The following is a 6,000-nucleotide window of genomic DNA, read 5'->3' on the forward strand; positions in this document are numbered from 1 at the left end:
TTTTTTACAATTTACCAATGCATCCATGGGTGGACAATTCTAGTTTTAGTTATTATAAATAGAGTCATATGCAGGTCTTTATATACATATGATTTTATTTCTCTTGGGAAAATACCTAGGAGTGGAATGGATGGATCCTATAGTGAGTGCGTGCTTAGCTCTACAAGCAACTATCAAAATATCCCATAGATCTTGGAAGATTTTACATTTTACCAGCAGCATATGAGAATTAGAGTTGTGGGGCTGGAGCTGTGGCTTAACGAGTAAAGCCATGGCCTGCAGCATCAGCAGACCATATGGGCGCCAGTTCAAATCCTGGCTGCTCCACTTCTAATCCAGCTCTCTGCTAATGTGCCTGGGAAAGCACTGAAAGATGGCCCAAGTCCTTGGGCCCCTGCACCCACATGGGACACCCAGAAGAAGCTCCTGGATCCTGGCTTTGGATCCAGCTCCAGACATTGTGGCCATTCAAATAAATAAATAAATCTTTAACACACACACACACACATACACAGAGAGAATTATAGTAGTTTCACATCCTCTCCATCTCACCAACTTTATTTCCTTTTATTTTTATTTCCAAGTAAGTTTATTTCCTTTGTGTATTTGTCAAATATCTACTTTTTTAAGAAGACTTTTGTCCATTTTAAATTGTATTCTAGTTTTTTATTGAGATATAGCAATTCATTATATACAAATCTTTTATCACATATAAATAATGTGAATATTTTTCTCCTGGTCTATGGTCTGTCTGTTTCTTTAACAGTGGTTATTTAAAAAGAAAAAAAAAAGAATTTAATTTAGGTGAAATCTGATTTCTCCATTTTTCTTTTATGATGCAGATTTTATATTCTAAGCCATATTTACTGCCTCAAAATTTAAAATTTTCTTAATTTTTTATTTGAATTAATTAATTTAAATTTTATTTTAAAGCAGAGATACAGACAAAAAGAGGCCTTCTATCTGCTGATTCACTCTTCAAAATGCCCACAGCAACTAGGGCTGAGCCAGGCTGAAGCCAGGAGGCTGAAATTCAATCCAGGTCTCTCAAGTGGGTGGCAGAGACCCAAGTACTTGAATCATAGCTTCCTACCTCCCAGGTGCACATTAGTAGAAAACTGGATAAGAAGTAGACAAGCTGGGACTACTTCTTGGATGTGGGCATTCCAAGTAGTGTCCTAACTTACATCAAGTGCCTGCCCATGCAGACGTATTCTGCATCTCTCCATCCAAAGGATCTGGAAACAGTGGTAGCCGATTAGCAATGACCATTTTCTACACCCAGATCTTAACTTGGTATAATTTTCTGTTGAAAAGAACAAGAGATCCTTGAAAAAAAGAAATAGATGATTCAAGAGACAGGCACAGAAAGTATAAGGTGAGACTAGAACATCTTGTGCCAGAGCAAAGAAATGTTTGAAGAATTATGGGGATCTGTCAAAAAGACACAAAATCTAGCTTGAATGTATTTTTGCTGCCTGATTCAGGGAAAATTTGAGTCTAAAAACAAAGATTGCCAAAAATGTTTTATGCCCCATAGAACAGAAAGAAGTTTGGAGTTTGTACACACTGTTAGTTAAATGCCTGATCCTGAATGGTATATTTACATAGCTTTAAAATGTTTCCCATTCTAATTACTAAGGGGGGAGTATAATTTACATGGTATCTGGCAGATACTACCTTAGTCAAGTGATCAACATGAACAAATTTAAATAATGAAGTACATCAAAGTTACATGCCCCATGCTATACTATGATAAGAAAATAATTGTATCAGTTGCATGCAGTCCTTTAAAAATATGCATAACATGAATCTAATTATGAGGAAACATTAAGTAAACCTAAATTGAAAAATCTCCTACATCATAAAGGCCCTGTAATAATCAGTGCCAAGGTTGTCAAAGTTCAGAAAGACAAATGATTTCAAACTGAAGGAAACTAAAGAGATATGAAGTCAAGATTTGGAACTCAACTGTTTTGCTATAAAGTGTATCAGTGAGGCAGCTGATCTTGAATGGAGTCTAGAGGTTGAATGGTAGCAATCAACAAAACCTTTTCTTGCTCCTGATGCTTGTATTGTAATAGCAAAGGAAAGCCTCTTCATATGCATGAAAAATATACTGAAAAACATGCTAAAATATTTCACAAAACTTTTCTGTAATGTTATTATGGTCTCAAACTAAGAAAAAAATTGTATAAGAAATTCTACCAAATTAAGTAAATTATTCTATTCCAAGTTTTGTGGAAAGTTTTATCAAGATTGAATATTTGAAGCTGGCACAATGGCATAGTGGGTAAAGCCACTGCCTGCAGTGCTGCCATATCATACGGGAGCTGGTTCCCATTCCGGCTGCTCCACTTCCGATTCAACATTCTGCTATGGCCTGGGAAAACAGGAGAAGATGGACCAAGTCCTTGGGTCCCTGTACCCACGTGGGAGACCCGGAAGAAGAGGCTCCTGGCTCCTGGCTTCGGATTGGCACAGCTCCGGCCATTGCAGCGATCTGGGGGTTGAACCAGCAGATAGAAGACCTCTCTCTCTCTCTCTCTCTCTCTCTGCCTCTCTGTGACTCTGCCTTTCAAATAAATAAATAAATAAATCTTTTTTAAAAGATAATATTTTATATGCAATTTGGTCAATTTTTGTTTTTTGGGTAATTTTTTAGTATCTAGGGAGTCAATCGGATGGATTTTCTTTTGTATTCTTTTAACATGGTAAATTACATTGATTTTTTCAAGTTTAAGCAATCCTTGTACTTCTAGAATAAAGATCACTTGATGATGTTACTTATATTTTTTATGGACTGATGAATTTTGTTTCCTAATGTTATTATTAAAAGTTTTGCATCTGGGTTTATGAAAGTAGTATAAAGTTGCCTTATTCTGCTGTATTTCTCTATCAGTGGATGCCAGTCTCATAAATTGAGGTTTCATACAGTCTTGTTCTAATTTTTGAAAAATTTTGTGTAAGATTATTATTGCTTCTTTCTTAACTATTTTCTAAAATTTATCAATGAAGCCATCTGGGCTTCCAAGTTTTCTTAAAAATAAAATATCTGAAATACTCTCATGGGCTTTTTAGCCAGATCCGAATGCCTTAAGGGCTGATTCTGAGGCCAGAGTGCTGTTTAGGACATCTGCCATTCTATGAGTCTGCTGTGTATCCTGCTTCCCATATTGGATTGTTCTCTCCTTTTTCATTCTATCAGTTAGTATTAACAGACACTAGTCTTGTTTATGTGATTCCTTTGACACTTAATCCTATTATTATGATCAATTATGAACTTAAACTGATCACTTTGACTAGTGAGATGGCATTGGTACATGCTACCTTGATGGGATTGAATTGGAATAAAAGCCCATGAGAGTATTTCAGGCATGGAAACCAAGACACTCTGGCCAAAAAAAAAAAAATTACCTAAACGAAAGATCTCTGTGAGATCCCAGAAGAAAGAACAAGCCATCAAAGGAGGTACCTTTCTCTGAAGGGAGGAGAGAACTTCCACTTTGACTATGGCCTTGTCTAACTAAGATCAGAGTTGGAGAACTCAAGAGGCTTCCATAGCATTGGCAGCTCATGACAAGATCCTCGGGTGATTACTGACTTCATAAATAAGAGTGTCCATTGTTAAATCAACAACAGGAGTCACTGTGTACTTACTCCCCATGTAGGATCTCTGTGTTGTACTATGTGAATTAATGGTATAACTAGAACTCAAACAGTACTTTATACTTTGTGTATCTGTGTGGGTGCAGTCTGTCGAAATCTTTACTTAGTATATACTAAGTTGATCTTCTGTATATAAAGATAATTGAAAATGAATCTTAATGAAGAATGGGATGGGAGAGGGAGTGGGAGATGGGATGGTTGCAGGTGGGAGGAAGGTTATGGGGGGAAAAAGCCGTTATAATCCAAAAGTTGTACTTTGGAAATTTATATTTATTAAATAAAAGTTTAAAAAATAACTGAATAAATAAAAAATAAAAATAAAATATGATGGGACCAGCATAGTGGTATAACAGATTAAGCTGCTGCCTGAGACATTGGCATCCCATATGAGAGCCTGTTCAAGTCCCATGCTCCACTTTCACTCTAGCTCCCTGCTAATGGTCTGGGAAAAGTACTTTAAAATGTCACAAGTACTTGGACCCCTGCTTCCCACCTGGGAGACCTGAAGAAGCTCCTGGCTCCTGGCCTTGACTTGGTCCTGTCCTGGTGGTTGCATCCACCTGGGGAGTAAAGCAGCAGATAGAAGATTCTCTCTCTTCTCTCTCTCTCTCTCTTTCTCTCCCCTTCTCTCTGTGATACCTTTCAAATGAATAAATATATATTTTAAAAAATCATTAGCAAGATTGGGCTATTTACATTTCTACTTCTCCTTGTGACAATTTTGCTAACTTACATATCTGAAAAAGTGCACCCATTTCATCCAAAGTGTTAAATTTACTAATAGAAATGTTTAAAATACCATCTTATAATTTTATAGATTATGATATATGCAATTATACTTCTTTATTTCCCAATATTTGTGATTTGCTTTCTATCTTTCTCTTTAAGTCTGATTAGAAGTTTAGCCCTTTTATTGACACATGTTTTTAAAATGTCTACTTTTGCAAAAATATGAGAAATGTTTAACTTTTTAATTCATTTACATTACCATCCATTTTTTTCCTTTCATCCTGAAGAGTTTTAACATTGTGTCTTCCATGTTAAGTATGTTCAACATACTGATTGTGTTATGATCTTTCATAGCAAATTGATGGTGTCTATCATTAAAAACAAGCTGTTCCACTTATTTGTATTATTTTTCCTGTTATTAATAGCAATTATTATTAATAATCAATTATATAATTGATTATATAATTAATAGCAATTATTAATAATCAATTATAACTAGAATTTATCTTACATATTTGTTCATTATTTCTGCATCAATCTTTCATAACTTCTTTGAATTAGGGGTATCTCATGGATAGTGTAGTTGGAATCAGAACTGAGGGCTTTTGTTTAACAGAATTTAATCAATTTATGCTTTTATAAAAGCAGATCTAGTTATTTTATTTCCTCAGTCTTATAAATTATTGATTTTATGAGCGTTTCTTATACTATTTTATACATTGCACTTTCTTAAGAGTGTTTGAATTTCTATTTTTCAAATAAACACCAGCAATAATGGAATTATATTTATTACTTTATAAAGTAATATTTTAAACAGCATATTTTCCAAACTTCCACATTTGTATCTGCTATTTTTATAATTGTAGCTGTGTATAATCATATTTAAAACATATTGAAATGTGTTTATTGATTATCCTTATTATTTTTAATAAAGAATTCCACTCTGAGTTTTTATTTACTTGCTTATTTGTTTTTATATCTTCATTTGCTAGAGTATATTGAAGAATTTTTCAATTATAAAGAATTGTTAAACAAGCAGCATGCTCCCTGGGCTTTTGATTATATTAGAACAAAGACACTGTTCCATTATCTTGTGGTAATTAAGGATAATTTATATCATTCCAAGTAATTTATACTATATTCCCTAATAAACCAGTGTCTTAATACCAAGAAATACTGAACCAAAGAAAATTATGGAAGATCAACTTAACTTCCACTACTACTATAGTTGTCTCCAATACTTTATATAATTATAGAAAAATATGCTAAGAACAGCTATTTACCTTGCAAATGACCAAGCACATGTCAGACATCTAGAATGGATAATTCACAAAGATGTTGCCTAGGTTGTGGTTAACTCTTCACTGAAGTTTTCCCAATGGTTATTTTCATCTCCCATAAATATAATTTAGTATCAAAACCAGGGAATGTCTATTGCTATAATCCATATAACCCATGTAGTTTTTCCAGATTTTACATGTACATAATTTAGTGGCCATGTACTCTGTGTGTGTGTGAGTATATATGTTTCTATGTGTATGTGTAGTTAGTTCTATTCAGTTTAACTGCAGGAGCATATTTGTGTGGCCACCATAAGAGTCA

Source organism: Lepus europaeus, chromosome 11 (genome assembly GCF_033115175.1).
Source record: "Lepus europaeus isolate LE1 chromosome 11, mLepTim1.pri, whole genome shotgun sequence".
NCBI lineage: Eukaryota > Metazoa > Chordata > Mammalia > Lagomorpha > Leporidae > Lepus > Lepus europaeus.